Below are 11007 nucleotides of genomic sequence, written 5' to 3' on the forward strand. Positions count from 1 at the left end.
TTCAATACGCAACCAAAAACGGAGTGGTGCAAGTCATTGTTTTTCACGCAACCGGAAAATCCCAATCCCAATCCCAATCCGAGATCAAAACAGACCTAACATTACCCAATTTCAGAAACCCAAAGTGCTTGTGATTGTGAGTCAAAACAGACCTAACATTAAACTTTATCTTTATTGTAGATGAACATCTTCTGCAACGAACCAGAAGCTCCCTTAGGGTTTCCAATCACACATGGCTTCGACGACTGGAGGAAGATGAAGATACAGAGGGTAGCGGCGACTCGCGGTGGATCTGGAGCGGTGGATGAAGATGAAGATATAGAGGGGAACAATGGCGGAGGCAGCAACGACGGAGGGCTCGCCGATCTGGAGCGCCTTGGCCATCTGGACGCGGCTTGGCGATGGCGATTTGGAGCGGTGGATCTAGAGCGGCGGAGGCAGCAACGATAGAGGGCTTGCCGATCTGGAGCGGCTTGGCGATGGCGATCTGGAGCAGTGGATCTAGAGCAGCGGAGGCAGCAATGGCGGAGGCAGCAACGACAGAGGGCTCGCCGATCTAGAGCGGCTTAGCGATGGTGATCTGGAGCGGTGGATCTAGAGCGGCGGAGGCAGCGGCGGAGGAGGTACAGCGACAGATAGAGAAGAAGTGAGAGCACAAGGGAAGAAGAAGATGTTGGGCTGTGGAAATGAAAAAGTGAGAGCACGAGGGATAGAGAAGAAGATGTTGAGCACGAGGGACAGAGAAGAAGATGTTGAGCACGAGTGAGAGCACATCATGCCTCGATTTTCATCAGGAGTTGTATGTCTCGGTTTCACCTAGAACCGAGTTAGTATTGCCCTTTAGGCATCAGTTGTTGGACAACCGAATTAGTAGCTCTTATCAAACCCATCAGCTGTCAGGTGGAGCAGGTTTGGGCAGAGTTTTATGCCTCAGTGTTACGTAGAACCGAGTTAGTAGCATGCTTTAGACACTGGTCATGGAGCAACCGAAGTATATACTTAAGCTATTATTATGAATCTGCCATCACGTTTTTATACGCTTCAGGTTCGCTTAAACCGAAGCATATATTGCGCTTTCTAATTTTTTTTTACTAGTGGAATACATTACTTTTGAGTTTTGAATTTTTCAACTTCTTTTGGTATATCAAACCTACCATCCATAACCATCCAGTAACGTCTTTGTGGCCATGTTGATCTAATTTTTCCTTTCTCTGAAGAAAATTAATATTTACTAGTTTTTATTAAGATAGAATTAATTTTTATAATGTTTTTACATAATTTCTGCAAAGTTTTACTTTTAACTTAAGTATAAGTTAATTTTAGTCCATAGGAATTTTTTTCCCATATAAAATTGTTAAAATAATTGTTTTAAGCTGTTTTCTTCTGCTACTGCATATACATGCCAAAAATCTCAGTCAATGGCAAGTTCTAAATTTTCATGTCCTGAAACATTTTATATTTCCATGATGTGTTTGACTTTCGTTTTTATTTCTGTTTTTGATTACTTTTCTAGTGAGACAAAAGGAAAACGATCAACACTCTCTCACAAAATTCTTAGGCCCCACAATATTATAAAATCGAAATGTGGAAAGAAACTTCATATATTAACAATCGTTAAGTCAAATTATAATCAATTAAATAAAAAATAATTTATTTGATCTATTAAAAATGATTTCATCTGTTAATTAATAATTTTTTCATGAACAAACATTAAATTCATCCGAAACGAATACTAGTTTCCATCTCGTATAATAGAAAAAATATTTCATTTTATGAAACTAAATAAAAATAGTTAAATTGATTAATTTTAACTAATGATATTATAAATTTAAATTTTGTTTCACTACAATCAAATTATCGACAGAATTCTATAGAAAAAAAATCACCAATAAAATGAAATTTATAGATAAATTTTATAAATTTAATTATTAATAAATATTTTTGTCAATAATAAATTAATCGATAAATTTATTAATAATAAAATATATAAGTATAATTCGTTGATAAATTAAAGTGTATATTATTAACGAAATTATATGTCTATTTGTTTGTAAAATTCATTTAAAATTTTAATTTATACTGATTTTTTTTATTAATAAAGTTTGTTGGTAAAATGGTTTTCGTTTTTTAACTTTGATCGTTTCAAAATCAAAATTTGTCAATAAATTTATTTGTAATTAATTTTTTGAAAAGTTTATCAATAAATTTATCAATGATAATCTTTTTGAATCTACTGGTATTCAATATTTCTTTTGAGTAAAAACTTAAATAAACTGATCGTGAGTATCTTTCAAAAATAAAATAAGCGATGAAGTAAAAAGTATATCTGAATTGATATTTATAATTTCACTTTCATGGATATGAAAAATAAAACATTCAGAATAATTTGAGTTTGAAAGTATATTATAAATTTCATGTATAAGTTAATAAAATGAATCATATCGTTCACCATAATTCCAAAGCAAAGGAATATATTTGGTATATATAAAGCATAATTAGGTCGAAAAAATAGTAATCACTTTTATTTTCTCCATTTCTTTTACTTACTTGCATAATGATTTCTCTTTCAATTTCACATAAAATTTATGACCATCCGTTTCAGATAAGTTTTTTATTCTAAAAGCCTACCTCTCTCATGTTACTTTCCATGAAAAATCAAAATTGTTGTATAAGAGTCCTGAAGCAATGTTAACATAATGTAAATGTTAATTTAACTATATACAAGAAAAAGGTTAAAAAAGTGTACAAAAAGCTAATGGAAATGATTTACGTTAATGAATTGAAATGTCTCATTATTACCTTACAATAGATAGGTGAAATATTGTTCTGATGAGACCCTTTTTTTCACACTGTTTTATTTTTCATTTTAATATAGTATTATTCCATCTTGGTAAGTGTATTTTATTCCATAGAATTTTGTTTGAACGTAATTGACACTTTCTCTAATATACACTAACAAAAGTAAAAGCATATGTTAAACAACGTATTAGCATTTTTGTAAAATAGATTATTTGCGACGAAACTTTATACTTACGCTGTTACTGTGTGCTTGACTTTTAGGTTTTAAGGTCTCAACAAAAAAAGAAGTTTAAACATAGAAAAGATGTACCAAATAGTTGCTCAAAGTATAAGAAATTGACATTCTCCATATATTAGGTATATACCGTTATATTTATCTGATTATATATTGCTTAATTAAGTTAAGACTTACCAAACCTTCGTTTTGAATAGCGTAACCTTTTGAGAAAGCTTGTGTTCATGCGTGAGGAAAGAGGTTACCCACCTAATTTTCCAATTTTCTATGTATGTGTTCTCAAAGCTCTTGTTATCGTCGAAAGGGCAACAAATAATAAATATAAATAGTTAAGATTAGAAGTTTATTGCTGGTCTTATGACCCATTTTAAGTATGCATTTTTCTGATTTCTTATACTTTCTAAAGTAATTTTGTGCCTATTAACAAACATTTAATTTTAATCAATGATGTATGGTTGGGCAACGAATAAGTGAAAGAACATTTGATAACATTGAGAAATGATTGGTATTTATTTAACAATATAAAATGGAAGTTTGTTAGAATTTTAAATCTTACATTAAATAAAATCGACAAAGTAAAGTAACATATAAAGATAAAACTTACAATCCTGTTATAAAATATCTAAATATGATTTTGAGTTTTATATTAATTAAAACTAAAATAAATAGATAACAATTATAAAGTTTTGAATTTAAAGATGCAAAGTTATAAACTGTGGAAATTTGAAAATCTTGATGAGAATTATTTGGTATATTTGAAAATCAATCGTACAAAGGAAAACACATAACAAATTTTACAAACTTTTGTATTGCTATTTGAAATTAAGAAACTTAATCCATTACACTTATTTCAAGAAAAAATATAGTTATATTTTACTGAATTGTTTTGATTGTATTTACAATTTTAGATAACAATTAATTTATAATTTTGACATGAATATATAAATTTACAAAGAGGTTTTTCTAAAAGTAGGCTTTTTAAATTATTAAGTAATATACAAGAGTATTCTTAAGAGGGACTACGTTTCTAAAATGTAAAAGTGTGATTTTTTTTTTAAATTATTAAGTAATATACAAGAGTATTCTTAAGAGGGACTACGTTTCTAAAATGTAAAGATGTGATTTTTTTTTTAGTTTTTTAAATCTTTTTAGGATACGTTTTTTGAATTTTTTTTATGACGAACTGTGACTAATTGTTATAGATTGAAATAATGAAATATATATATATATATATATATATATATATATATATATATATATATATACTTTTAATTTTCTATAATAACTTAATTAAATAATAGTAATAATATTTATAATGTCAAGTATATATTAATTCGAGTATTTATATATGGTAGCAGTTACATCACCAATTTATTAAAGACTTATTTTAAGGATTATCTGTTCATTATACAATTTAAAATAATGCAACTTTTTTATCCGAAAACAAAAAGACAATAACTTTAGTTATCTTTGGTAAGAAAAAGAAGTCATTAAGAGAAAGTGGCGAAAAAAGTAACCAAAGTATTATGTGTTAGTAGAAACTAGTTTACAGAAGATGTTTTATTCCACATCTTATATATTGAAATTTTTTCTATTATTTAGTTAAGTACTTATTCATAACATAACATGAATTCTACCTTTTATTTGGGTTAAGTTTTATTAGTAAAATCAATTCTTTCGTAACTTTTATCTTATTTAATTTTCAAGTTTATCTTGTTTCTATATTCTTTTATTTTTTAATTATTTTTGTTTCTAATATTTATTTAAGTGTGTGAAACAAGTAAATAAGAAGCATTTTCAGTAAAAGAAAACAAATTCAAACTCAAAAAAGAACGATTGAACAACTAAAAACTGATTTTGAGGAAAATACTTGTGTTAGGAATCATAAAAATTGTGTTTCACACTCCGCACACAAGCAGTCAGAATTGTAGGGCAAGATCGTGTGGTGGTTGGGCACCAAGCGGTGGTCTGGCAAAGGTTACTCATTCATGATTTAATGATTACACTTGACGATTCTGAAGGAGCGTGGGGCGATGACGACACTGAAATATCGAAATTAGGTATTTATTCATGTCCTCCACGAAGGTTTGACTCACTCTCTCACTCCTAAGAATTCTCTCCATCTTGTGCAATTGGGAGAGACTCTTTAAGGCTGCTAGGGGTGTTAGAAGTTCTCCCTTCTCCTCCTTAGGTCTCAACCTTCATCCATGGAGTTATTCCCCTTTTGAGGTTGAAGAGTGAAAGAATTTACAAATTGGAGGTGGAGATGCAAATGTGATTTGCGATTAGAGCTTGGAGCAACTACTAGGTGCCTTATGAAATGACCTTCATCTTCTCTTTAGTTTCAATTTATTTCCTATTTCTTCAATTTTTATGACCTAAGTTCTCCACCTTGGAGAGCTAAACCTATTTGTTGATATTATATGTAATACATTGAATTCTTGTCTAATTTGTGTTGTAACATATATATGTTTTTCCAATTCAAATTAGTATTTTATTTTTATGCTTAATGTTTGTCATAGCTTGATCACCCATGACTTGATTATTAAATTTTGAGGTATTGGAAAATATCTTTTGTAACCTAAAACTGAAACCAAAGTACCTAATTGAGCTTTTAGCTATGCGCAGAATATGATTTATTAGTACTTTTAAGACTCTCGACCTTAATGCATGTTTTATTTGTTGAAGATTCAAGAAATTTAAACTTAATGATTAATTGTAGGCTCAAAGTTGCTAAGAATAGGGTTTAAGTAACTTTAAATTAAGTTTAACTTCAAATTGGAATTGAGTTAATTAAGAATGCATGAGAATGAAGTGGTTGAAGTTTAATCCTAACAATTGTACATAATTTATGTTAATTTCTTTTGTACACCAACTATTTGTTAAAAATATCAAAAAGAGTTTTTATGTGTTTTTCTAAACTTATTGTTTAAAATAGTTATGAATTTCAAGAGATATCACATGTTGTCCCTTGGGAAAAATGATATTTAATCTTATTATTTATTACTTTTACGATTTGGTGCATTTTCCAATAACTTAAAACCCATTGAGATATTCTTGTATTATTATCCACTTTGTTGGTGAAAAGAATATTTGTCTAATGATGATCAGTAGAAGTTTCTAGGCTAAAAGATTTAGGATTTTCATCCATAAGTTAATCTTTTTTAGTCTACAGATTTTTCTCTTTTCTATTTTGTGCATCTAATTATTTTGCATATTGTATTGTTATCTACACTAGTATAACAAAGATATACGACAACTATTGTTTCGAGTTTATTACAATTGTAAAACTGAGGTATAATCAAATGAGATAAAAAGTCGAGACTTTTGACCTCGATTCAAAAATCAAAGGAAAAAGTTACAATTTTGCCTCGATTGAAATATTCGAAACAGATGTTCATTTAATGAGTTTTGCTTCAGTTTTTTATTTTTATTATCTTCGCAACATAGCTAGGTATAAAGAATATTATTTTAGAAACATTATTAATTAATCAGATGTTCATTTATTGGAATGGTTATTGAAGGAAAAAAAGTTTGATAAGTAAAACCGTTATAAATGTCCTTAATTAGATTGAGTTCAGCAATACTCCACAGCTTCCTTGTCCCTAAAATTTCAATATTGTTAGCTTTTGACTTACATAGTAGTATACAGTTGGCGTGAAAAATAATCTGAAAGCAAAAATGAGGTAAGAAGTTGAAGAATCTGCAGCATATCTCTCCAAGTTCACATTTGCTGCTTGACAAATCTATGCTGTGATGTCACTCTCTCTTTGACCACCATATCAAACCTCCACAGTATTACTTGAGAGGTCAGAAATCAAACTCTCGCCAATAAAATGTCAAACATATTTTTCAGTAAAAGAATAAACATTTACGTGTCCCTCCAATTCGATCTTCTATCTGTAAGTCAATCACATTTTATCTCTTTCACTCTTTTCTTTCCACCTTCTCCCAATCTACCTTATGTGTCATGGCTCTAACATTGGAATAGATAAACATTTTAGAACAAAAAAATTGAAACTAACTTTTTTACAAATTATTTTAAATTTTTATTTTATGTATAAATTAATTTTAATTTATAAAAAGGTTTTTTTTTCTTGTTTGAAGGTGTTTGGAAACACTTTAAAATTTGCTCATATCTGTCTAAATGGTATTTTAAGATTGATAATTTGCTTTTAGTTTAAAGTAACCACATCTTCTGTGTAAAATGTCATTATTCTAGCTAGCTAAGCTCATGCCATAGAAAAGGTAATTTGAAAAGGAAAAATAATAAATTTCTCACCCTTTTATTCCATAAAATAAAAATATAAAGTAGTATAAAACCTGGAGTCTAAATATAATCAGATCTCAGTATGCATGTCTTGTTTTTACGTGCATCCATTTTTCTTCCTTTAAATAAATGTGTTAGGTTGAGAAGGATTTAGTTCAGAAAAAATCTAAACTAATTTTATTTAATTTAATTAAGTTCAACCACATTTTTCACAAAAACTAGTTTCTCGAAAAACATTTCCCTCTTCAAATAAAATAAAATACAAATACAAAAATATAAAATAGAATTATATGAATAAAGGAGATGGATGTGAATGAACGATTAGAAAAGAAGAAGAGTATGTTGAAAGAAATGAGAAGAATAGTGGAATGAAAGAGATTAGCATAAATAAAGGAGATGAGTGAATAAAGGATAAATCTAATGAATAAAGGAAATGAGTGAAGAAAGGATAAATCTAAGTAGATTTAGGAGTTTGACGAAAGGAATGACTATGGGGAGTGAGAAGATAATTATCATTTTTAAATTTAGGTCGATAGATAAAAATAATTTAGAAGAAGTTTGATTAAATGAATGACTATAATAAGGAGTGCGAATAATAATAATAATAATTTAGTAGAGGAAGTTTGATGAAAAGAATGACTATGAGGATTGAGAAAAAGAAGAAAATAATTTATTAGAACAAGTTTGATGAAAGGAATGACTATGAGAAGTAAGAAGTAGAAAAAGAAAAATACTTAGAAGAAGTTTGATGAAAAGAATGACTAATGAGAAATAATTAAGTAGAAGAAGTTTGATGAAAAGAATGACTATGAGGAATAATTAATTAGAAGAAGTTTGATGAAAAAAATGACTATGAGGGTTGAGAAGAAGAAAATAATTTAGGAGAAGTTTAATGAAAGGAAAAGAATGAATATGAGGAATAATTGAGTAGAAGAAGAAGTTTGATGAAAAAAATGACTACGAGGACCGAGAAGAAGAAGAAAATAATTTAGGAGAAGGAGAAGAAGTTTGATGAAAGGAATGACCATAATAATAATAATAAAAAGAAGAAGAAGAAAAAAAAGAAATTTGGTGACTATTTAATACGAGAGATTTCCAAATCTTTATTTGACTATCCAAATCTTTTGAAACTCTCATACGAGACTTCAAAACATTTTTAATGTTAATTTGTTTGTTACTAGATTGATTTTTGAACCTTGTGAATTGCGTGAAAGTAGAATACTCCAAATTTGGGAGTCCAAGAATTTTATAAAACTCTCTTGATGAAAAATTATATAAATAAAAAATCTCGTTGAATTGAATTGGGTTTATGAATCTAAGAAATAGAAAAATTTCTAATTTCTCTCAATATAAAATCTAAGATTTGAATTGATGTTCTTTTATAAAATCTTTTTAATTGTATTGATTTATCTAAAAAATTTCCCTTCAACTAAAATTTGATTATTCACCGAGGATTCTCACTAAGTATAATTTTTCCTTGAAACTTCGAAACACTTTTAATTTGAATTTTCACGTGCCAAGATTTCCAAAAATTACGAAAATTGATCTTTATTTTTTTAATTTTCACGTAAGACTTCCAAATATTTTTTATTTTTATTTTTTAAATTTTCACATGGCAGGATTTGAAAATCCAGTACGAGACTTCCAAACATTTTTAACAGTAATTTACATAATTATTTCGTTATACAAAGAGATCTTTATTTTTTTGAAATTCCATGTGACAAGAAAATTTGAGATTGCAAATGTGACTTCCAAACATTTTTAATGTTAATTTACATAGTTATTTGGTTATTATAATAATTATGTCAATACCGGTGCACCTCAGTTCGACCCCTATTGAACAATTAAACCTTAAAATAGCATTTGACCGGTTTAATATCTATCCGGTTTTTAAACATATAATCGAATATCGTTTGGACAAATATTAATTGAAAATCTCTCAACTATTCTTAATTTTGTCTTAATTTGGCGTGTACGTATTGTTAAATATTTCATCAACAAAAACCAAGAATAATGTTGGAAACCACCAATTACAAGCAGACCGACCACACGCATACAATATCCTCGTAATTAATAATGGACATTGGAGGATTTCTATTCACAGACCCTCTTTCTTTTCGTTTAGAAGTGAATATTTTATATTATGTGATAATTGTGGTGCAAACACTGTTCCGTCGTCTGAGAAATTTGAATGAGAAAGTGTAGTCTTCCTTGAAACGAGTGCAATGAATGAGGAGCAGGTGGAGAATTGTTCTTGCTTCAGAATTATTATTATCAAGCAGACGTTGCTCATGACAGCACAATGAGGCATGCAAATCTAAGAAGAAAATGACAAAGTTGATGACCACACCCTTGAAAACAAATGAACAACTCAAGATATTGTGCATTAAGGAACATAGGAAGCATCCATGTTAGTTAGGGCAAGATCTTTCACATTACGTGCCTGATGAGACCTTACCAGGGGCTTTTTCACTTCAAGCCTCTAATGTTTTCGATGTTCTTGTAAGCACTGTGCACTTTTTTGTTTCTCCATCATTATTTTACAGTTTTCAAAATCTTATTCTGGTAAAGTAGCGCGTAATAAAAGAAATTAGTCTCAGCAGAGGTAGCATGACTGAATATAAATCATATGTGATATCTTACAACGTTACAAGAAACAAATTATAACTGCAGAATTTTACTATGTATTTGTGTATAAGACTATAATATTGACGGTGCAATCAATATTTCAGATTTATAACACAGAACTTCAGAATCTTGCGGTGAAAGGTATGGCCCACTAAACAGTAATTTGATGACAAACTAATTAAACAACAAAAGTTCATGTGATTGCAGACTACAACAAAAAGGCACTCTTCCATTAATACAAGAGAAGATTGAGCCCTTTCTTTAAACATATTTTTTTTCTACATTTAACTAGCAATAATCAATATAGTGGAGAACACGCTGTAGAAATTAACTCTTGGAAGAATATCAATACAGCGGGGATATAAAGTGTTTCAGAAACAATGTACATAAATTGTGTATTACGGTTGAAGTGCCCTAAATGCTCCTATTTAAATACATATTTATACGTATACTTGCTAATAAAAAAAGAAAAAAACTCGCATTTAATCAATGAATTTTTCGTACGCTACTTTAACTAGCAATAAAACCAGTACTTTGTATACTGTGAAACTTTATATTTGAAATTTTCCAAATTCAACCCTCTATCATAATCCCCCAAAACCCCATGTACGTTCATGGGAGTGTTGCTGCTTCAAAAACACATAACAAGAAAAAAGGTTTTTAGTTTGTTATTCTCATCTCGATTGTATCGAAAATCTTCAAACGTTGGACCAAGAGGTCAAACCACAATAACTTAATAAAAAAGAATCCATTCGAACAATATGTGTAGGCACTTTAGGAAATTCAATGAACTTTACCTTGTGCTTAAACGACACTTGCCATACCTAATCCTGGTTTTCGTTATACATATCTGCAAATAATTAAAGTTCTCCGTGGCTGAAATATACCAAAGTGTAATCTCTAGGTAACTTCTTTCACACAGTCATTTTTTCCGTGGTACATGTTTCCCATTTGTTTTCTAATTAAACGTAATTGAAAAAATAATAAAATGATGACATCATTCCTTGAATTCGTGTACCCTCTTCACCTATAAAACCAAATATCACCAGCAATTAAACTATGCAGTACGGTTTTA

This window comes from Vigna angularis, chromosome 10 (assembly GCF_016808095.1).
Source record: "Vigna angularis cultivar LongXiaoDou No.4 chromosome 10, ASM1680809v1, whole genome shotgun sequence".
In the NCBI taxonomy this organism is placed as follows: domain Eukaryota; kingdom Viridiplantae; phylum Streptophyta; class Magnoliopsida; order Fabales; family Fabaceae; genus Vigna; species Vigna angularis.